At 46.2% G+C, this 25,367-nt stretch overlaps 1 pseudogene; it reads left to right on the forward strand.

Moving 5' to 3' along the window:
• Positions 1–18,439: 18,439 nt before the first annotated feature.
• On the forward strand, positions 18,440–19,719 carry LOC127302486 (dehydration-responsive element-binding protein 1H-like; annotated as a pseudogene).
• Positions 19,720–25,367: the final 5,648 nt, after the last annotated feature.

Genomic DNA, 25,367 nt, shown 5'->3' on the forward strand with positions numbered 1-25,367 from the left:
TTCAATGAGACTCTATGTTGCTGCATAGTTGGGATTGCATTATGTGTTCTTCAAATGAGTTTTGGTTTTTCAGGTTATGCCCCTATGGTGCGAGAATAAGGAAGACGCATTTGAGGCCTTGGTAGCGAGGTGGGTTGGCGAAGACGCCGACTTCAACGCCAAGAGCGCGCGCAACAAGGCAAACCGGGGCACCTTTGGAGGAACACACGGTGCGGGAAGCCGCAGACCGAGCGCTACGGGAAGCACAAGGTACATATATACATGGAACAACTTGCATTTATTTCCCCTCATATTACTACTTGATACACATAACATTTATCTTGCTGTGCAGGAGGCGGAACTCGGGGAGCCTCTCACCGAGGTGGGAGGGTGGCAGAAGATGAAGCTGAAGCAGCCCGATCTAAGCCAGCCTCAGCCCTCGCTGCCCGAGTACTTCGGCTATGCCGAAGAGGAGTTGGAGAAGTCTTGCTCGGTGTTCAAGGGTCTTCATCCGGAGGTGGATGATCCTATTGAGCAGGAGACCGACTTGACGGCGATTATGGTGGCGGGGAGCGGCGCGGAGCATGGCCGCACGAAGCTTCTTAGTGGGGTGATCAAGCCGCGAGAGGACCCTCACGCAGATCAGGTCTACCCTCACCACCGGCGACCCACCGGTCGCGCCTCCTCGACACCGTCGTACGGATGTAAGTTTTCTCATTTCCATCTTCTTTCCAACATTCATCCCTGAATGGCTAAATTGACATGACTCCTTTTCTTGGAAATTGTAGGCTCACTTTGAGGCCGCCTACGCGGCCGCTTATGAGAAGTATTTGACGGTTGTAGCAGAGTGGGACCTCAAGAGAGCGGCTTGGGAAGAGTACCAGGAGGCGACGAGTCGTGTAAGTTCCAATCTTTTATGGTTCGAAGACATGACAAGTCCCACCTTCCCTTTTTTTATATCTGCGGCGCTTGACATCTAAACTATCTTGCAGGCGGTCAGGACGTTCTTCCTGACTGGAGAGAGGATCGCACTTCCGGCCGAGGAGCCAGCTAGGCCGGGGCCGACTCCAGTGTGCCCATCGAGGGAAGCTTTCGCGGCCACATACTACGCACGGACTCCGATAAGTCCTGTGCCTAACCAGTTCTCACCGCTTTCCTTTCCCATGTGTAAGATGCTAACTCTTGTCAAACATGTAGGGCACGGGAAGTTCGCGGAACCGACCCTCTCCTGGTTCGTCGCGCGAGGGCACACCGATGCACCCCGGCCACCATTCTCCCGGTGCTTCAGGGTTTTCACTGCTGGCGATGGTTCAGGCCATGGTTCTACTTCGGTCTACCTCGACAAAGGCCGGACGCCTGAATTTACGAGTCGGGAACTTGGTTGGACCCCCTGATCTTAGTTTCCCTTAGCTAGGTGTCTAGCGGGTGTGCGTCGATCGTGTGTGCCATGTGTCGACGATGTATGATGATTGTGTGTGCTACATGACACATATTTGTATCACGATGATGTTGTTGCTACATTTGATGATGATTATGTGTTGTGCAACATTTGTGATGCATTTGAATGTATATTACTGCTATATATCTTTTGTGTGTGTCTTTGGGGCCAGGAAATGCAGCGGCGGAAACCAAATGGTATGGTGCGTGCCGGCGGCATAGCCGTGGGCACAGCCCCCTGGACGTGCCAAATGGCAGGGGCTGTGCCGACGGCTATGCCGTCGGCACAGAAGGTTGCGCCAGCGGCAGCGCGAGCGAGCGGCGGCGCGTCTGGCCGAAGGACTGGGCCGACGGCCAAGCCGTCGGCACAGAGCGGGCGTGGACGCGTGGCAGCCCGTGGTCGTCCGATGGCAGTTGATGGGCCGACGGCTTGGCCGTCGGCACAACAGCAGGGCGTGGACGCGTGGCGGCCGCTGGTCATCCGATGGCGGTGTACGGGCCGACGGCTTGGCCGTCGGCACAGAGCAGGCGTGGACGCGTGGCAGCCCGTGGTCGTCCGATGGCGATTGATGGGCCGACGGCGGCCGTCGGCACGCAACGAGGCGTGGACGCGTGGCGGCCGCTGGTCATCCGATGGCGATGTGCGGGCCGACGGCTTGGCCGTCGGCACGATGCTACGACCTAACGGCCGTTAGACGCTCCGCGGGCCCCACGTTGACTGTGCCGACGGCTCTGTGCCGACGGCGTCGTTTGACCGTCGGGCTGGAGTGCGTGCCGACGGCAAAGGCTGGGCCGACGGCGAGCGATGCGTGCCGAGGCGATATTGTGCCGACGGCGGTGTGCCGACGGCGGCCGTCGGCACGAACGTGGGCCGGCAGCAGTCTTCTGTGCCGACGGCCGCCGGCCGTCGGCCCCTCGGCTGGTTCCCGTAGTGGATAGGACCATACATAAAAAAAAGACAATCCATGCTGAAATTCTAATACCAATTTACCATCATTACCATCATCTAAGTACAAGTGACAATAATGTCAACAATACTATTATTCCAGGGAAGAATATTAGTTTCTAAATCAACACAACAATAAAGATACACCTATATATTCTTCTATTTATCAATCAAAAGAACAAAATGTTTATGCTCCAGGAAAACAACTTGACTTTCGTAACTAGCTACCATACTGGAGGCACCTACAAGACCATCGTGCAAATATAGGTGCCACTTAGCACACAGTTCAAAGAAGTTACGACCTGTTGCATCATAACCAGAGATCCTGGGCGCCCCCTAGGGTGAAATTCTTCATTTGGTTGGCCTGCCTTGACAGGTGCTGGACGGGTGAGAGGCTGGCGCGTCGTGGTCTGCCACATGCGCCCAAATGCCCGCTGTGTGACCAATCCGAGGAGACTATGACGCACCTTCTCACTAGGTGCTCATTCTCCAGAACGGTCTGGTTCGAGATCCTCTCGTGGATCCGATCCACCTCTGGACCTCCTTCTCCGGAAGGGGACTTCACAGAGTGGTGGTCGCAGGTGGTGCGTACCGCCCCTCGCCAGTTGCGTAAAGGTACATCGTCGATAATCATGCTCACGGCGTGGTGGATCTGGAAGCACCGGAATGCTGCGATCTTTGACAACGCACAGCCTTCAGTGCCTTCCCTGCTCGGCGACATCAAGACCGAAGCGCAACAGTGGGCGAGTGCGGGAGCCCGGGGTGTCCGCCAGCTCCTCCCCTAGGCTAGGTCTCCTCTCTTGGGTCGAGTTGTAATGCGGGGTGTTCGTCCTCTCATGGACATGTACGTATAACCTTTCTTTCTATCTATCAATGCATCGAAACGCAAGTCTTTTGCGTTTTCGCAAAAAAATATAGAGCTACTCACACAATTACACACTAGTATTACTACACGCAAATCCAGGAATCGCCATGGGAAAAAAGATATGCAGCCATCAGCCACCCAAGAGCATATGTTTCGATATTTTTTTAAAAAAAGCATCATTTGGAGAAAATTGCGACCTGTTCTTTCTACTCTTGAAACATCAATCAAACAAGCTCTTCTATAGCCACAAAGTTGTGCTGGAAACAGTGAGATCATCCATGAAATTAGGGAACTAGCATCTGTGTGTCAAGAAAGGAAGTTATTGTTGTGAAAAAAAGATTAACTCCGCGTAAACTATGGATACTAGTATGTTAAACCTTGTTGCTAAACGACTACCACACAAGTGATAGACGCCTAGACGGAGTGCAAAACTTCAAATACATAAAGGTAATAATGTTCGTAATAAGCATGGTTGCACAAGTTTATCAGATGGACCATTTAAAAGCCACTCTCACTCCACTTTACTCCTGGTCCATAACAGCTTAGAAAACGTTCTAAAAGAAGAAAAGGGCAGGGAATCTGACAATCCATCACAAAACAATCAATCAAGAGTCAACTCTTGATTCAACATACAATAATGAAAGAATTATATACCATGGCATGTCTTCTCTAATGGTTAGTAAGCAACTGCAAATTCACTCCTTATTTATTAGACACCTTCAATTCGATGTGTTTAATAAGTTGCCACTACATATATTGGTTGAAAAGCGCACCAAGTAGAAAACACTCTCAGCTAGTCGAAAAACGACAACAACTTACGTACCAAAACATGATCCTTCTGGCAAATGGATCAGCGGAAAATACATAGCAAGAAACCGGCATGCTATCATCAATTCAAATGGATACATGTTGCTCTCATTTTTTAGCATATCATACGACTAACTATGAGTATTGTTGATACTTTGTAATGATTTCAAGAAGTAAAGGCCGTCGTGGCCTCTTAGTTTGGCAAATAAAAAAGAGTGTTTCTATAACCAGCAACCGCAGATCACAAAACCTAATACTTATTATAGACACCAACACTAGAGCCAGTAGGTACCATAATAAGCCTAAATAATGTCATTGAACACAACAATCAATACAAGGTATACCGGTGAGCCGATCGGCCTAGACATATCGGTGAGCCGAAGCGGATACCTGCCTAAATCGTTAACTCGAAGAAGAGGCCAGCTCCGGCTCCACTTCTTACGTGCTGCTTGCATTAGTGTCATGCTGCCTAATCTCCTCTTCTCAAATGCCACGGCAGTCAACTGCCGCTCCATGTACAGCCCCAGCGACTACCACGGGATGAAGAAGCTCAGCTCGTCCATAACCTGCACAACAACAAACAAAGATAGAATAACCTCCATGGCACAAGAAATGTCGCAGCATTGCGAATTATATCAATATCGATCACAAGTTATTGATGTCTGTGCATAAGTGGATTTCTCATCAAGAGAAGGAAATGATATTGCTACAAATGATTTCAGCAGTTTAAGGGAAGCAAGACAGACATCAATTAGGGAACATAATTCATCTTACGCAGCATTTTGTTGAAGCACAAAAAGGCAACCAACTAAGCCACTTGGACCTAGTCCAGATCACTCCACACTATAGCAATACCCAATTTGTTGAGTTACTATTTGAGAATCAAGAAAGCGATGGAGCAGACAACATAGAAAGCTGAATGAAGGACCTGCTGATTTCCGTTACATAAGAGAGGTATTTTTGATATTGAGGGTCTCGTGCACATCGAGTTAGAAAAATAGACAACAATTGCCTGGCTTTCCAAGCCCACGTGACAAAGTGTATGTTACATTGTTCTAACCCAATCAAACACGGTTAAAGCAAAAAAACATTTCAAGCTGTACTTTCCTGGATAGCACAGTATAAATATGTTCTTGTACAACAAAAGATTTTATCACAATACCACATAAGCCATGAGCAATTCAAGCACGAAACAGAGAACAAGAAAACATTGATTAATGAGAAAGGTCGCAATAAATATGATAAATGCTCATCAAGGCGCATCAGAGTAAAGATATACTTACCAAATAACACAACAACTCGTATTGAGACAGATTTGAGATTGATAAATGGCACAACAACACAACAACTCGTATTCAGACATATTATCTAGCTAAAAATTGATTACTCCTAGATATCAATAATATGCATGTAATCAAATGGCCAACAACTATAAAAGTAACTTTTGGTGCGGAAAATCCTCTACTCTAACAAAGAGAGGAATTACACTAAAGAATATTTCGAGAAGATGTAATAGATCTGATTGCTTTGTGTTTGAGTGACCTGGTTACTTGTTTGAGCGAGTAAAGTGTACAACAAAGAGAGAGCTAAAATGGGTCAAGCTGGGTATAGACATGATCATTTGACAAATAAATTGCTCAACTTCAGTACCATATATTCAGGTTTCATCAAAAGAACTACAAGCAAGAGAACTTGTGTCACGATCGTGAAAAAAGGTACCACAAAGCATGTACGGGATGAACAAAATCACCTAAGTTTCGCTTTCTAGCTTCGGTAGACTCTTAAGCATCACGGGAGGAGATAACCAGCCTCTTCTGGTTCCATTAGTTCCAGGTGCAAGTACTGATCGCCATCATTCGAAACAACACGTCACCCTGTCCACATTCCGGGCAGCATGTAAGAAGTGTGTCTAGCCATGAACTCATCTACCACACATTCAGATTAGACAGTGGCAGCTCTAAATTCCAACCCGAGCATTCTTGTTTCATTTAGCAAATGTTTCATACAACAAACTTTAGGATGCTCTGCTACATGACAAGTATACATTGAACATGAACTAAGACATAGAAGGTGGATAAGAGAAATACATTGAACATGAACATGATTCAAATAACATGCCCATTGAATGAAGGAAAACAACCTTTCTTCTTTTCTGAATTAAACTCTCGTACACATCTAAAAGAATAGCGAAGCCACTGGAGTTTAAGTTAGATGATAAACATGATGAATTGTACAAACCCTCAAAATAAAACAGGAATACACAAAAAACTATGGATTACCAACTAATGTATTTTCGTGCATATATTACAAATTCTGAACTTTATGATGAAATGGAAGTACGTTATTACAGACAAGAATAGTGTTTATATGTTCTCCCAGTCCTAGAATGCATAGATATTAACCGTGGTATAGTGTGAATACAAAATACAATTTATACTTTATAAATATTACTAGATTCAATGAAAAAGCATTATATCATCAAGCAAAGCAAGTCAACAATAATGTTAGTCTTTGGGAATAGTGATAGAACCATGCCGATAACCCCATTCATAATATAGGGATTCACTAAATCGTGAAAGTGGAAAACATAGGTGGTGATACAAATATAACCCCTTGCATACTCCAGCCTTAACCAGAATCATGTTGAGTAGGTAACAACGGTGAAGGAATTAAAGCTGGCCCATATCTACTATCTTCAAGGCTGATGTATGAATAAACTTCGGAAGCGCAACTCCTAACCCAGCCGGAAAATCTAACTATATCAAATCAAGGCACTGCAAAATAAGTTTCTAAAATCATAAGCACCAAATTTTCTACGGTTGTCGAAACTATAGCTTGTTTATCATGAGTTACCACTTTGCGGTTTTGCAAAATGTTATGGTCATCCTATATGCCACCATTGCACTCAGTCATACGGTTTTATTTGTAGTGACTACAACCACATCTGTTCAGCTATGACTGCATGTAAAAAAATCCTAATTTTCTATATCTCCGTTCCAATGACACCAAATTGATATTTTGTCGCATAGTGCTTAAGCGCTAGCCTATGTGTAGCAAATCCTTTCACGACATCTTGTCAAGTTACGATTGGGAATAGTCCTATGGCAGCCATAAGCATGGCATAACATACATCTCACGAGATACATGGGAAATAATGGGGCACACGATCAGCAAGACGCAAACCTGACTTTCATGTTCATGCGTTTGATCCTCCTTGTCGTGGAAGCGGGTCAATCAACAACAGCTGGTCCCTAGCATTGTAGTTACCAGCGAGATGAGAGCAACAGCAGGTCATCCTGCTTGTCCCCTCGTCCTTATACCGGAAGACTCCATCTATTGCTTCGGGTTGAACCCGGCAGCAGATAGCTCAAGGAGGTCGGCACCTTTGCAGAATGAGGTCCACGGTGGCGCTGCCAAGCTCTCGTAGTCCTTCTTCAACTTCCTGCACCCGAAGCACCCTAGAAAAATCAACAATCCACCGTCACTGGTACAACTAAGGACTAGATCGGGGTTGGAACTTACTCCAGGACCGGCAAAGCGGCATCTTTCTCACTCTCATTGTGCCCTTGTTGAGCTTCCAGATTCCTTCCTATCGCCAAAGAGCACCGAGCAGCTGGAGCTTCATTGGGGAAGCCGTGATGGCAGTCGAGAATGACATTGAGGCGAAACCCCAGATTTCGGTACACACCAAGCGAGGCACCGGGAGCTGCAGCCACGGAGACTGCAATACGTTATTAAGCAAACCTTTATGCAAACAGAAATAGACCGACTAGTAAGTAGCATGACGAAACAAAACAGAAGATTCCAAGCACTATCACCGTCCAAATCATTTGCCTATATAAAAATTTATGCATTGGCGGAAATAATCCTATATGCTCTGAACCATATAATGCATAAGAAAAACCCTACACTCTCTATGCATAATAAGCAGCAAACTATTCAAAAAAATAGCAGATCAATTTCCTACGGATGTCTGCCTATGCACACAACGAATTTTAGTTGAGCGAGATAGATTTCTATCCATAAATGCATGATTCTCTTGGCAGCTACCACGACAACAACGATCTTCATACGGATTGCCATGATCTCTTTCACTAGAGAAAGCGGCTCAAATACAATGACCGCACCCGATCATTCACAAGCTCGGCCTTCAACTGTTTCGAACCTGCACAAGCAAACATATATGTAACAACCAGCTGAAAAATAACTACTTTATGCAACCTGTATAGGCACAGTTTTGGATTCACAAGCAAACCTGATTCATGACAAGGTTCCGTGCGGTTTGCATTGTATTTTCTCCGCGTATTCCTGCTAGAAGGTGCCACGACCCCAGATTTGAGGTCATGTTGATAATGGTATTCCTGCAATCTACTACCCGCCCTTTGCAATCGGTCAACATACCACCATCAAGGATGCGGAGAAAAATATTCAACACCAAGGGATCTGCCTTCTCCACCTCATTGAGACAGATGACACTATATGGGATGATCCGCACCTTCTCCACCACCTTGATGGTCATATGAGCTTTAACATGTTCCAAACTTCCAATACAAGAGAAACATTAAGATCAGACAGGACTAATTGAAGACTTCGAATGATATGGTACGTAGTGGTGTTTAAATAGAGAAGACAAACCCTAGAGAGGCTCCGGTTAGACGCCACGAGATCCAGCCACAATGTATTCGGACGTTTCAATGCGCATCAACATCTTCCCACTATAAAATAGCTATTCGGCAAGAGCTTTTGCTATCTCTATTTTTCCAATATGAGTCGAGCCCAAAAAGAGTTATGATCCTACTGGTTTGCCAAGCTGATCTAGGCCAGTCCTAGAACGCTCTTATAAACAGCTTTAGCTTGGCCAACATCTCGCTCATGAAACCTGGCCGCAAGGTGGATCAACTTATCCTTCTCCCCTTGATCAAGCGTGGAGACAGGAATTCCATTACATCTGCTCACACCCTTCAAATCACAACAATGGGACATGTGTGAAAATCACATCACACTGTCAATAGGAAGAGAATGCCCGGCAAATTCATCCGGGCTAACAATTGCTTTGTTCACTGCATTTGGAGAGGCAGTTAGCACAGTGTGATGTGATTTTCTTGTTTTCCAATCTGTACCATCCTTTTGGCTGCAGTGTTACATGCCTCATCGATCAGATCTATTGCCTTATCAGGAAATTGACGACCTACAATATAAACAGCAATAATATGCATTAATTTTACAAGTTACATTCTTGCCACTCATGAATGCAACTCAGTAGAAAAGAAGCACTGCAGTGCATGTTGCCCGATTAATTTATACATATGACATTGTCATGATTTTTTTGATCCTTCACCATGATTTATAATTTATTCCGAACTGACGTACTCAATGCAATAAGACTACTCCACAGGAGCCATGTAACACAAATTTATAATCATTTCATCTTAATGCATCTAATGCAGCATGGGACTCCACAACGCCATAAATACAAGTTATAATCATTTGGACTTAGTTCATCCAATGTATCATGGGTACTCCACAACGCTTTAATGTGATCAGCTAATCATTCTTGACTTTCAAACTGCACAGCAAAACCTTTACACGGATAGGCCTCTTACCATAAGCATGAACCTGAAATCAAAATGGAGTTATGTAGATACCCAAATCTAAACTCCTATATCCCCATTTGAAACAAAAATAAAGTCGATAATTCTCAACTTGAAATTAACATCCACACTATGTTACATTCACAGTGGCACTAAGAAATGATCATGTAGCTAGAACTGCATATGCCCACGGACGATGAACCTCACACTAGGTTTCATTAGGTGACTGAAAACTGACATGCATCTTTCTAGGTGCTAAACACATTTGTCTATCCCAAATTGCATAAACAATTATTAAGAACAAGTAGAACAGAACTCATGTTTCCTCTGAATTCACTCTTACACATCACACATACACATGGTTAATGAAGATATGACACAACATAGTCGAGAATCGAGAAATTTGCAGTAACAATAACAAAAGTGGACGAATTACACATTGAGTACTAGCTAGTATCCCTCTTGGACAAGAGAAGAGACCGAGTTATTCTTTTTTTTTAGATAAAAGGAACCCTCAATAGGGGTCCCCAGTTTCATTAAGAAACCGAGAGTCTCACAGATTTTTGTTACAAAGAAAGCTAGCAGTCATCACCATGCTAAAAAATCAGTCATCACTGCTGAATTATTCTCAGTAGTTACAAAAAACAAAGAAAGCTAGCAGTCATCACCACGCTGGGGTTCAACGGCCGGAGCAGATCGGAAAACCTACATGGGACCAAATCACCAAAACCAGAGCTCACCGGAGAGGGTTCGAGGCTGAGACATCACCTTTGGATAGCGAGGACGGATGCCTCATCGACACGAGCAGCGGTAGCAGCTTGACTCGCCGGGAAGATGTTGCAGAAAGCCCTTCCTGCCGCTGGTTCCAAATATGCTAATTTGAGATACGATTTCGGTAGGAAATAGGATAGGGAGCAATGGAACCGATTCGAGCACGAGGGAGGGTAAAAATTCGACCTTGATGTCGACGAGGTCCTCGAACGGCGGCCTTGGCGGTGGTGCTTAGGGGCGAGCTCCTGCAGGTCGCCGCCTAGAGGTGCCGCACTTACGGGCAAGTCAAAAAAATCCCTGCCGTATGGCGACCCCGCGAAGACGCCGGCCAAGCAGCGCACGGCCGAGTACCGGAGCTCGCCGCTCGCGCGCGGCGGCGACCGGCGACTTCGGAGGCGGCCGGTGACAAGGGATTGCGAGGCCTCGGCGCGCAAGGCAAGGCCCTTCCATGGCATGTGAATGGACGGAAGGCCCAGCCAAAGGAGAGCCAAACAGCGCGAGGCCGGGGCCGGGCCCTGTCGTCCTCGATGGCAGCCAGCAGGCCCGGAGCTAGGGTTAGGCGGTTAGCTATAACCCAAGATTGAGGGGATGTGGCGTAGTCGAGGAAATCGGCTGGGGATGAGGATCTGTAGCTTCGCCGGCGGGCTGCGAGGATGGGTTAGCCGAGAGGGCCAGAGCGGCGAGCGGCGCCGTAGAGGTTCTCGGCAAGGAAGGGGAGAAATGGCAGAAGAAGATGGATAGACAAGGGAGGATTTTTGAGACTTGGGGGTCTACGTATGCACCATAAACCCAGCATTAATTACCTGCATGCTGCAGCCATAGAGGACATCACTTGAATTGGGAATGACCACGCATGAATCAATTCACTTGAATTGCGACTGACTACGCATGGGTCTGACAAGGGAGTACTAGTGTTTGCAAAATGTTGTTCAGGAGAATTGATTCATGCCTTGGATGTCATCGTCGATGTGCAGCATGCTATGGAGCTTGGATTAAATGATTTCGAACCTGTGAAAATATTTAATCGTTTTTGAATGACCGACTTGGAGAATACGTACTAGAACAAAACTAGTAAGATTGTTGTCGTCGTGCTCATCACCGTCCTAAGAGCAAGAACAGTAACAAAGCCAGCTGCTGGCTATATGGGCGTGTCAGGTAACTTAGAGCAAACGTAAATACACATCAGTACAGCAGACCTAGCTATTAGGTTGGCTCTACCGAATATTTAATTAATTAATGCACCGCATGCGGCTCGTTGCATGCAAGACTCAGGCAGCGAGTTACAGCCAGCTTTATCGGTATCAGGCTGCATGCGAGCGATACCTTCTAGTTTTGCGCTGTAGCTCGGCGATTGCAGAAGAGCCCGCTCTCCTCTCTCTCCTCACTTTTCCCACTTCCAGCTAAGATTTTGCTGATGTGGACAAACTTATAGCCTGCTGAGTAGGATCTATTGTACTTGCTCTAAACGCCCTCGTCTAGCTCGACGTCAATGTTATCATGTCTCTTGAAACGACGCATAGTCTACCTGACCAAAAGGCACCGTCGTTGGTGTGGTCATCATGGTCGGTATGGGTGACATATATAGTGCACGAGCGTAGACTCCACCACCAATCTAGTATATTAGCTCTGACGGCTTGCAACCTGCACCGCCGGGAATCTTTTCTCTTGCAGCCGGTAGGTGCATTGTGATGCCTCGTATGCCTCGTCTTCATCTACCGTCAACTCTTAAACATGCATGTGTGCATGCTAGTACATGATGCTCTCTCTTTTCTCGCACGAGCCAGATGTCATGATTCCTGTGGAAAATATCAATTAATATGATCATTTTCATATTTAGAAGATAGTATATTTTTGTTGCTTTTCTTATGGTCATGAAATTTTGGACACTCATAGCCCACTAAGTTGTCTTCCTCCTGTTCTGCTAGTCGTCGGCATCCTGTGACTGAGTACACTCGCCATCATAGATCATAGACAAGTCCACGGTCACGCCTACTCCTCCAACTCCACAAGATCGCCACCAACATATATTCTTGGTTGCGAACAGGTATGTACGCCTCATGCGAGGCGATCTCTAGACGATTAGGGCTCCCAGCCACCTCCTGTCACCGCCGACGTCCAGCCTCGCTTCTGGCCTTCGGGCCATGGAAGCGGATGGATCTCGGCCTCCGTCGACGAGAGGTCCGTTCCCCTGGTTTTTAGGGTTTTAGTTTGGCGGGGCAGCGCTCAGGTGGTGGCGGCGGCGTCTTCTCCAATAAGTCTCTCCGAGTTCAACACCATCTCGGCGGCGATGTCAAGAAGGCTTGTGGTAGTGGTGTGGATCTTCATGGAGCCTCATCGGTGGTTAGTTCTCCTTGTTCGTCTCCGTGCCGGATGTGGTTTTCTTGACCCGTTCGGTGACTTCACATCCGCAACCAACAATGTCAGGCCGTCTCAAGGAGGAGCGGTGGCGCGTCGTCGACACGGTCTAGAGGTTGAGATGTAGGCCATCTCAATAATTTCTTTGTAATTTTCGTTTTTTGTTGAGGTGCTTAATGCCATGGTTCTATTCGGAAAACATATTCTTGGTCCCAAGATGATTCTGGGCATGAATATGCCGAGTAAATTTTCAACTCATATAAAAATACTAATAAATTTTGACTAGCAAAGAGAATTTGCCACAAATTTGACTTCTACCATGTACGCGTTTTTAAGTTTCAACTAGTAGCAAAAGAAAAATTAATTGGCCATGCCCAACTAATACTCCTACTTCATGTACCGAGAAGACACTCGTTCACAGTGGTAATGTGAAAAAAATGGATGAACTAACTTTGAGAAACACCACTACTCCAATTAAATAGCATAGAGAAGGTAGAAAGCATGGGCGTATAATTAAGTAACACTGGCGCATGCACATGCATAACTATAGCAATGACTGCATAGTTATGTCGGGCGGGTCCTACATCAATTGATTTATAATTTTGCTGCGAGTGCATGCATCCATATAATCACGTGGTCATTGGCTAGTACTTCATGAAAAAACCAGGTATACTCACTAATATTGCTCCAGCACCCACTTGATGTGTTGTATAAACTACTAGGAATACACTCTAATGCTTACATAATCATTTATATACACATCGGTAGAATGCACGTATATGTGTGTATATATAATTATTATTTATTATTAAAAAGGAGAGAAGAAGGCGTTTACAACCATAATCCGTATTCTTTTAAGTCTCATTCGCCTTTGACGACCATGGCTGCACCCGGACCCGAGCTCATATGTGTTGACGTCTTACGCTATGATACTCGACGCTATGTCCAACACGGATAGTAGGGAGGCAGTAACACAAGGGCGTCTTAGCTTTTTATCACGTGTCATTTTCTCCACCTCTCTTGGATTCCATTTGGTTGGGGTTAAGAGGGAAAACTCAATCTTTAGCAACAACATATAACATGAGATCGGCATCCCTATATCCAAAGAGGTTAGGTCAGCGTCAAATATCCCGCAACGGGCGATGAGATGCGCTGCCACTTTTATTACCTCCTCCATTTGATATAGTGTGGCTCAATTACTGCTTTTCGGCGATCTCGAATTCACATCAATCTTGTTTTTCTTTTCCTGAACCCCTACATGGTCATAGTTTGAAATTAATCTTATTTTTCTAATCGTCATTAGGGCCCTTATATTATATGTGGATATATTCATTACCTTTTATTTAAAATGCCTTCTCGGTGTCATTGCAACATTGGTTTATGCTAGGTGTCCAAAGAATTCACCGCGTACATAGTCCATAGGAAACTTGGCCCACATCTATCTTCATATTTTAGGTTCAGAACATATTTATTGATTATTTTGTGTGATCAGGTGACAATCATATCCAGGTGTCCCATATATGTGATCTTGTGTAGTTTATTTGGTTTTATTTCATTTCGACGTGTCAATATCTCATGATGTAACCTAGAAAAATGTCGAACCTTATCCCTTGTCAACACACTATGGATGACATAGTGCACGAGCGTAGGCTTCACCAACAATCTATATTACCTCTTGACGGCTGGCAGCTTGCGCCGCCGAGATTTTTTTCTCTTGCACCCGGACCTGAGCTCATATTTGTTGATGTCGTACGCTATGATACTCGACGCTATGTCCAACACGGATGGTAGGGAGGCAGTAACACAAGGGCGTCTAAGCTTTTTATCACGTGTCATTTTCTCCACCTCTCCTGGATCCCATTTGGTTGGGGTCGAGAGGGGCAACTCAATCTTGAGCAACAACAGATAACATGAGATCGACATCCCTATATCCAAAGAGGTTAGGTCAGCATCAAAAATATTGCGCAACGGGCGATGAGCGATGTTACTTTTATTACCTCCTCCATTTGATGTAATGTGGCTCAATTACTGCTTTTCGGCGATCTCGAATGCACATCAATCTTGTTTTTCTTTTCCGAACCCCTACATGGTCATATTTTGAAAATAATATTATTTTCTAATCATCATTAGGGCACTTATATATTATATGTGGATATATCCATTACCTTTTATTTAAAATGCATTCTCGGTGTCATTGCAGCATTGGTTTATGCTAGGTGTCCAAAGAATTCACCTTCCATAGGAAACTTGGACCACATCTAAGTCTTCATATTTTAGGTTCAGAACATTTTTTATTTTATGTGATCAGGTGGCATTCATATCCAAGTGTCCCATATATGTGATCTTGTGTATTTTCTTTGGTTTTATTTCATTTTGACGTGTCAATATCTCATGGTGTAACCTAAATTAATGTCGATCCGTATCCCTTATCAACACTACTTTAATTTAGTGTCTCTCTTTGAAGGTGGGAGAGTTAGGTCCATATTGCACACCATCATCATCGGTAGCGGCGCATGTGCACCTATTATTTCATGTGTCTAAGAATTGCCTTATAGACTACCACACGACATCGTCTTGACAAGTGTTTTACTTAACCAATTTAATTTATAACGTAATTGCCATCGCGTGTTATTTATGTGAAGATAAAAGCACTGTCAATGGTGAATGCTTGGAAGCAATCTTGTCTACCTTACGTGAGAAATTCATAAAATCTGCATATGTCCAGACGGACTAGATGACCGAGAGAAGTGCACATGGGGTCGCATTACTTAGATAGATGTATGTGGGGTCGGATAACCAATACGGGTGTATGTGGGTCCGAGCATCGAAGAATGGTGGTCAAGAGTAAAATCTAGTAAACAAACAATGAAGTAGCACCCTCCTTCACACACTTGAATATCTCGAAAAAAAAACTTGAGTTAGAGTATAAATCTCTCACTTCAAAGCAACCGAGGCATATTTTGTAACAACTCGGCATCTTTTTCAGTCGTATTGTTTCTATGACCAATTATATTACTAATAAGGAGGAAAGTCACGTGAAATCACCACTTTGTATGAAAAGTTCGCATATTTCTATTCCAGGGACCGGAGAATAGGGAGACAAATGAAATCGCCCAAGGTCGAAAACCCTAGATCTTTGGTATGGAGTCCTTATTTTGATATATAAAGTTGGTGGTAAAGAGAAAAAAAAATCAATGCACAACTTTTAAGCATAACCTCCTTTATAAATTGGACAACTTGTAGTAAGTTTTTGGACTTAGACTTGAATATTCCCATTCTGAATAAACTAAACAAATACCAACCTGGCCTCTATTTTTTTAGCTAGTATTGTTCCTATTCCCAACCACTCACCACATAACTCCGTACCTACCCTCATCTAGGGAGCCATTGCCTTCACACCATTGCTTAGCTCCACCATTTGCGTCACCCACCTAAACTCGGCCTAGCCATGTACTAACACATAAAATAATAGGCCCAGAACATATTGTATCATGAAATAACAACCTCATGATCCATGCTCTAGTGCGTTGAAGCTCCACAATCGGCACTAGTCATTGTCTCCTACCACATGCAATGCTACCCAATTCAATCGTTCCACCCAAGCCAAATTTTCAAATCAAGTTTGAACTTGCGAGACACAAATCTACAAAAGTACAAAAATCACAAAAACTAGGGAGCCAAGCACGCCATTTATTATTAGGTTGGTCCCACCTAATCTTTTTTTTTACATGAAAGGTCCCGAAGGACAAAGCATCTAAATTACTTCGTCGGTGGGTGGGCAATTACGAAAGGACCTTACAGAACGAAAGAATTACAACATAGTCGAGCACTTCCGTGGAGAAACACCCTAAAAGATTATGGAAAACACGATCGAATCCAAGCTCGCCGACGGTGAACCACATCCAGCCATGACCACTCCTGCTACCGTTGGGGCTCGGCCACTTGGGAGAGCATGAGCGTGAGACACGCCCAAGTGCAGGTAGATCTTCTTCAGCAGGAAGAAAAATCTCGCGCAACAGCTGCTGCCGAGAATGGCGAGGCCAACCTTTTGACCGAGGATATTAACAGCCAAACTATGCCGCCGCCGAGGAACTGCCACGGGGAGCACAGATTCCAGAAGCTCCTCAAGCCATCTCCCACGGCCCGCCCGCTACAAAGCTCCCTTATTTCTCTCCCTCGCCGCCACATGGTCGGCCAATAGAAGGAAGGTCGCATGCAGATCATAGTGGAGGGGCTAGCGGCGCTTGCTACAAGAGTTCGAAATGCATAGCTCCTCGTCCTCCTCCCACCTCGGGAGCAGATCGAAGAAGCTCGACACCGACCACCCCGTGCAACGCCATGGCAGCAGGGCGGAGCAGCTCGATGGCACAACTTTATTGATGAAGATGCGTGCGCCCGACTTCTCCTCAGATAACAGCGCACCACAGTGCCCGCCAGCAACGAGAAGCGGCCACAAGACACCAGATCTGGCCGGCAAGATCAAGAGATCTACTCCCACACGCCATACAAGACAAACCTCTACTCAACCTAGACCTACTATATACAGTACTAGGTTCGGTGCCTCGCCTCCACCATTCTCCGACGGCTAAGACATCAAGGAGGGTTTCGATCCGGCCTGGAGCGAAGGGAGGAGAGAGAGAGACGGGAAGGAAATTATGTTTATTTGGTTTTCGAGGGAAAGTATATGAACATATCTTTTTGAATTATTGGGAAAAAGGGTTGTGAGGGAGAAATTATTGGGACAAATAGGGCCGATGAGGCCACGGTGCCCGGCTTGACCGCCTATGAGGGCCGACGCTGGCTGGCAAATGGATAGCACCTCCAAATTAAAAGGGTAACTTTCCGCGTCCCTTGTGTGCTTATGATGGCACACGGTCCATGGCATGTCAGCTAGGCTGACCGGTCCCCGCCTAACGCGGTAGCTTCCGTGGACAACCCCATGCTTGTTGGATTCCCGCTTCTTCCCCGAGCTGCATGTCTATATATACGTCCGTATGTAGATAAAGTTTGGTAAATTTGAGTAGCTTTTTTTTAGAATAAAAAAGAATAATGCTTTGATTATAGATATAGTAGTTTTTTTTTTGCATAGATAGATATAGTAGATTGAAATTTAGATAAAGTGGAGGCATCTTGTATTCTACTACTACTACGCACTACTGTATCTTGAATCCAAGGAATTATCATTAAAGACAAGAAGAAAGAGAGAAGGGAGGCGAGAAATACATGCGTCCGTCGTATTTATTTTCATTGGCTAGCGCAGCGGCCGGCGCGCGTGATGTCTTTTCGTTGTGCGTGCGTCTGAGGAGGCGCGCGTGACAACCGAAGCGCGCTCTGCGACTCACAAGCCCGGATGTCTTTTCCTTTGACGTCATCAACCCCGGAGTCGCTGCCGCTCCTAACTCCCCGCGCGACGGGCCCACTTCTCCAATTTCTTTGCTTAACGCTGCAAAAGAAGGACACGCGTCAGCTCCTCACCGGAACGGCGCCGCCGCCGCCGCCACGTATATGTTTGAGCGCGTGAGGCATAAACTATATAAGACCGCACCGATCGCACAGCAATGAGTTAGTTACCCAACACACTCCGAGCTCGACCTCGGCAAGATCGCCGGCAACCTCACACTCCACATCCCAACCATACCCGACGAAGCTAAAGCCGGCACCCAGCTAGTGATCGATCGGCAGCCAGCAATGGACATGAGCGGCTCATCTTCCTCTTCAACGTCGTCGCACGAGCACTCGGCGGCGTTGATGGCGCCGCCGCCAAGCGTCCGCGGGCGCACCAAGTTCAAGGAGACGCGGCACCCGGTGTACCGCGGCGTGCGGCGCGGCGGCAGCGCGGGCGGTGGGTCTGCGAGGTTCGCGTCCCCGGCAAGCGGCGGCGGCTCGGCTCGGCACCCACGCCACCGCCGAGGCCGCCGCGCGCGCGCACGACGCCGGCATGCTCGCGCTGCTCGGCGGCCGCCCCGTCTCCGCCTCCGCCGCGCGCCTCAGCCGCGGACTCCGCGTGGCTCCTCGCCGTCCCGTCCGCGCTCGCCGACCTCGCCGCGGTCCGGTGCACGGCGCTCGCCGCCGTCGCGGACTTGCAGCGCCGGGAGGCCGCCCGATTGCGTGGCGACCGTCCCCATTTACGAGGCCGACGCCTCCAGCTCGTCCGCGTCGTCTTCAGCGGACGACGCCGGTTCTTCGTCGGCGACGTCCCTGTGTTCTGAACTGGACGGATTGTTCGAGGTGCCGGCGGCTGCAGCACTTGGCATGGGAAACGGCATGTTCGACTTCGAGTTCGGCTTGTCCGGCGAAATGGACCTGGGGTCGTACTACGCGGACCTCGCGGAGGGATGCTCCTGGAGCCGCCGCGGCAGGAATTCGCCGAGGTGTGCTGGGATGGCGGAGCTGATTACGCCGCGCTCTGGAGCTATAACTGAAACTGAAACACCACCATCTGGGATGAATCTACTCAGCCTAGTAAAATGTGTGCAACCCTTATCTGAACTCATCAAAGAAACGCGAGCGGAATGACAGTGCTGCTGCCTGTCGATCGGTTGAAGGTCAACGGTTTCAGATTTCAGGCAGGTCGCAAAAAAGATTTGCTTCCAGAAAAGGCCAATAGAAAAGAAAATAAGATGGAGAAAGCATCGAGCAGCCGAGAAACCATCCTAGGTCAGCCGGTTGAAGCTTACCGAAGCTACCTTTTCCTCAAAGTCCTGGTAGCCACGCGAACTGACGCGGCGATTTGATGTGCCTCCCTCACTCTTTGGTGGCGCCTTCCTGAATCCTATGGCCACCAGGGCAAGATGCCTAGATATAATGTGTCACCTTTTTTAGATGACGTATGCCACCTTAGATATTTAGTTTCGTGGAGTAGTGCAGTAGGTAAACACTGTTGCATTTGTTGTCTGTAATCGTTAGAATTTTGATCCGATGAAATGAAGGAAGGAAATTCTTTTCTCATGTTAATTAACTCTGGAGTTTATAGCCTCTCAATAATAAGCAATTTCCATATATTAATTTAACTCAACTAGATATCATGACACCAAGATTCACGAGATTTGCCTAGACGGCATCTTCGGTGTCAAACTCGGTGCTTCTTAGTTTCTCTTGTTTATCTGTGATCTAATTTCAAAAGGAATTCCTCATCATTTTGTATCGGTTTGGCCGTTGGCATTTGTTTATAAAACGGTGCGAAAGCATGTTTTGAGGAGACTAGATATACGATCAAAGAATATGCAATAACCTAGCACATATGTCTTAATTGCACATGCAGTAATCACAACGGGAATTAACAACTAAAATGAATTATGTACGATCTACAATAGATGTCATTTCTCCGCTACCGCCATCCCCCGTTCTTGCAGCCGTGAGGGTCCCCGTCCTCACCTCCACCTCCGCTGCTCCCCGCGTAGGCGCCCTCTCAGCTCTGACCTGGGGTATGGATGATCTGGGCGACCTCTTGATCTCAATGATCAGGGGATCAGGCGACGTGGTGCTCATCATCGCAGGAAACCTGGGACTCTAGATTATCAGGAGATCAGGCGACCTGGTGCTCATCATCGCAGGAAACCTGGGACTCTAGATTATCAGGGGATGAGCGACCTGGGGCGGACGGGGTGAGACGACCTAGGGCGGAAGAGAGCACGACCTAGGGCAGAGGGGATGAGGCAACTTGGGACGAATGAGAACATGCTACTTGGGGCAGATGGGATCATGGGAGCTAGATGTAGCCGAGGAGTGCTCAATCTTTGCGGAAATGGAAGATGACCACCTGGTTTGAGGCGGAGATGGAAGACATGCGTAGCGATGTCATTTTGCCCGATTTTGCACCATGTCTGAAGCTTTCTTAAACGTCTTATATTTTGACATGGAGTGAGTATTAATTATTTTTAGTGAGAAATTATGTTACTAAGGAAAGATAAATGATACAAAAAGAGAAAACAACATTCTCTTATTTTTTTATTAAGAGATCATCTCTTAGGTAAGAAAATACAACATCCTCATTTTTCTCTCTTTTAAATAAACATAATGTCTATGAGGCAACTGTAATAGATACTACGCCACATCATTATACTTGTCCTAAACATTCACTGCATTAGCCAATATATACAATCACTAGCACAGTGGCCCTCACGCCACATGATACATGGATAACTGGGTATTGATCGGATTATTTTTTATAAAAATTCCTACCGTTGTATATGCTGAGGGATTCTAATGTGGTCATCAACATACATCTACGTACCACCATCAGGCTTCCGTCAGGCTGGCGGAACTGCAAGGCGACGTGGCAGGAATCTATGTTGGAGGCTATAGTTTTTCAGACGGGCACCCTCTGCATAATGACATGTATGTCGCCGGCGGATTTTGCCAAAGGTTTATCCCAGAAAACCCTTGCATACCCACATGTATGCCGATGGCCATCTTCGAGAGCTCGGCATGTCGGCTTTTATGCTGACTGACCCTATATCGTGTTACATGTATGTGTTTTAAATAAAACACGAATCTAATTTGTATAGCCTCCGTGTTTTAAATAAAGCACGAATCCAAATTTTACAGTCTCATGGTGCACATGTGGATAATTGGATATTGATTAGATCAATTTTCCGAAAATTTCTTTAGTAGTGGTATTAGTTATTTTTTAAGTTTAGTTTTATATGTTCAGTCACTCTATATTCCGATTAAAATCTAGATTTTTTTATCGCTAAATTATTAACATACAATTAGTTTGGATTAGAATCCTAACGGAAAGGCAATTTGAACTTTCCTTTCACGTGTAATACACGTGATGATTTTTTTTTTGCCTTGAAACACGTGAGAGGATTTGTAATGTAACTTTCTAGACTACTCTTTTTTATGTGTCACATACATGTCAAAGTGTATGTCCGTAAAATATATGTGTGAATACGTTACGTAATCTTTTTAAATCTTATCCACTAAAAGGGAGGTTGTCACGGACATGTGAAAGTGTATGTCCATAAAATATATGTGCGAATATGTTACGTAATCTTTTTAAATCTTGTCCATTAAAATTACAGATCTAACGGTCAAAATAATTCTGATGATGTGGATCAATGTAGTGCCTCTATTTTAGACCCTCGTATTATGCTTTTAGTATATAATAGATAGAATTAGAAGTTTTGGCGGGAGTACTACAAAGTAGCCGGGACGAAGCGGGGCAGTCATCGAAACCTGGCTCGAGAAAAGCCTCGCCCGTGGACCTGAACAAAAAAATTCCCAAGTCCTTGCGACGCCGGCTGCTGTTCGACTGAAACAAAGCTGACACGCTCTGACTGACTGGACTTGCTGTACATGCTCCTGTGATTGTGTTAATGTTTCTTTGGGAGGTCTTTTTAGGTGTAAATTTAAGAAGGTAGCCCTTTTGTCTGTATAGCAAACCGGTAATCTTTATTGTAGGAAAAAGAGAGAACTAGTTTGTTTAACTTGAGCGTTGCAGGCTGACCTGATGTTTCTGTAATTACCTATTGTTGGTGCTAATTTTGTTTGTTGAGCTGGAATGCAACAGACGTCTGACTGTAATAAATCCATGAAGCAAGAACATGTAGAAGCTTTGGAACAAACTGAAGAGGCTTTCGGTATAACAAAACAGTACTTGAACAGCTGAACACTGTGGGTGCGTTTGGCCTCAGAAAAGTTTAGAGATCATATTTTTAGTTTCAGAAACGTTTGAAAAAAATTCTCGATGAAGCCAATGATGAAATCTACTAACAAAGAAAATCTCAATGTGAAATTCTTTACATTGTAGGCTACACAAAAATGACAAGTGTGTACTCCCTCCGTCCCGTTTTAATCAACGCGGGAGGAGAAAAACAGTTCACTAATCACATTTTACAGTCCAGTCCTTAACAAAAACAGTAACCTCCGTCAAGCACTGGATCGATCGAGCTGGATCGATGAGGATGCCACCCGCCTCCGCCCGCTCCTGATGGGGCCCGCCACGCACGGCGGCGGCGGCGACGGGGAGCTGCTGCCGGCGGCGACGGGGAGCTGCTGCCGGCGGCGACGAGGCTGCTGCCCGGCGGCGACGGGAGGCTGCTGCCGGCGGCGACGGAGCTGCTGCCGGCGGCGGCGACGGGGACGTGTGCAGGCGAGTGTCGGGGTCGAGGTTCCGCGGCGACCTCCGGCTCCGCCGGCACAGGCTCCTCGGGCAAGAAGGCAGGGACGACACGGGCCTCACCAGCGCCGGCGAACCCGCTGCGGCGGTGGGACAGGCCGCCTTGATGGCGCGCCCAACAGATGAGACGGTGGAGGAAGCCGTGGCTGCAGGGGCGGCGGCGGTGGCGGTGGAGGGAGAGGACTGGGAGGGAGGGGACGGGGGTAGGGGAAGGGGACGACGGGGTCGTGGGGCTGGTTTCCAGTTGACTCGGCAACCAACAATGTACGCTCAAAAAACAAGAAAAGGTGGGGGGTTTTCGCAAAAAAGACAGCCAAGTTAATTAAATTGGGACGGAGGGAGTAGATCTGAGCGTAATGAATAGTGCTCATTTCAAAACTGTAAAACTCGTCAGATTTTGTCATTTTTGTGTAGCTTAGAATACAAATAACTTTACATTGAAATTTTGCAGATTTCATCATTGGTTATAACCAATATTTTATTAGATTTTTTTGAAAATTTTAAATATAATTTCTAAAATTTTAAAATAAAAGGTTACATGTAGCTCGGCCTCCATTTACGATTTCTCAATACTCTACGTTCATGTGTGGTGACACGAGCAGGAAGACCAAAAGGGTAACTGTCGTCATCAACGTATCATCATCCATTACGAGTAAACATGTGGTGCTTGCCCCCAGCTACTACCACATCCAAGTAGTCTTTCTGTTCCTGTCAAAATTGTCGTAGTCTCGTAGACGCAAGCGTAGTGTGCTTTCTGCTGTCGCTTCGCTGGTCCAGTGGGCGCGCTAGTGGTTTTGGAGGAAGCAGCCGCAGAGCTCTGACGCGCTAGCTCAGTTAGCCGCTGTTTCTCCTACCGTTCCTGTCGTCCCTTCGCTGGTCCAGTACGCGAGCGTGTGGTGGTGGACTGGGTGGAGGAAGCAGTCGCGCTACTCTGACGCGGTGAATGATCGATGCACATACACGCGCTAGCCCAGCTAGCGTCTCCTCATCCGATTAGCGTGTACTACTGTGGCCAACATGGCATCCATTTTCTCCGCAAAAAAAAAAAAAAAAAAAAACATGGCATCCATTTGATGTGTCGCTAGCGACTTGGCTTCTAGTTGCATTGATCTTTGCCGTGATGTGGGCAGTTGGTAGTGACGCCCATGTTTTTGAAGCCGTTGACTAGCAGGAGAATTGAGGGAAAAAAACAACATATGGTAATCATGAAACAGTAAGACAACATCTAAACCAATTGTCCTGCAGATTTTAAATCTCCGTTTTTCTACTAGAGATGATGTGCTTGTGTCGAATATTATGTACAAGATATGTTACATTTCGACTTTGAGTTATAATAAGTGTCGATAGGTTACGAGTAGTGTTCAAAGTCGGGCGGTAGTAGCCGGGACCCCCTATATAACGTGGAGAGGTGCCTCACAATATAACCTATGGCGATTTGATAGCAGCAAGAGCGCAAGGGGAGCCGGCAACATGTTTCGGTGCCTAAGACGACCATGTAAAGGTCTTCGTCGCCCACGCCTTCTCCCGCTCTGGAATGTCAAATCGGTGTTGGACATGCTCTGATTGCTCTCTGCCATGGATGCACAGGTTGTCAAACATTGTGATTCTCTTTTCCTAAATTTAGAAGGGCTTAAATGTAAAACAGACTTGTATTAGGTTGTCCACACTTTTTTTAGGATCGGAGGGAGTATATTAATAACGATTACACACAACTTCTGCACCAACAAGGATGCACACAACCAATGAAAAAAAGCATAAAACTAAGACTCCATCGTCGTGATGAAACATTTGCAACAACATCCCTCTAAACATCACCAAAGACAACACTCAGACTACAAAAGAGACTCTCTGAAATCAACGTCTCTAAGAAGAAAACAATGATCAAGCGTTGTCGTCTTCCGGTCGAAGGTCTTAAGCTTTGACCCTGGAGAAAATATGAGTTCACAAAATAATGACTTCAGCAAGACCATTGCTAGGTACAACCAATAAAGGCCAGACCTTGCGTTCTACCCTAAATCGTGACTCAGTACTCCATGAAAAAAAATGTAGTCCTTATGTGCTGCCACCCCCTCTTGCCGAGGCCGCATGCTCCACCATGAACGCCCACCATTGATATCCACCCACGACTGCTGTCTCCTAGGACATGACGCGCTCCCGACGGCCACGGCCCGCACCGATGCCGCCCTCGGGCGAGCCTCCTTTGCCAGCAACCCCTCCGATAATGGAGAGAGCGGAGAAAGGAGAGGGTGGGGGGAGTCGACAGGGGCTAGGGTTTTGCCATGTTGGTAGGGAGGGGTAACCACAACAACCTGTACAAAACGTTGGAACAATCAAATACATGTAGAATTTGGTGGCACCCCCGACTTGCTATTGATGAGGAAGGCTGGATATTCTTTGATCATCATTATCTTGGAGAAACAATTCAGTTATTTTGTGGGAAGTTGTGGTTCCTCATTTTGAAAGTACACAAGGTTATAGCCGAAAGCCATATTT

Source organism: Lolium perenne, chromosome 5 (genome assembly GCF_019359855.2).
Source record: "Lolium perenne isolate Kyuss_39 chromosome 5, Kyuss_2.0, whole genome shotgun sequence".
NCBI classification, from domain to species: Eukaryota; Viridiplantae; Streptophyta; class Magnoliopsida; order Poales; family Poaceae; genus Lolium; species Lolium perenne.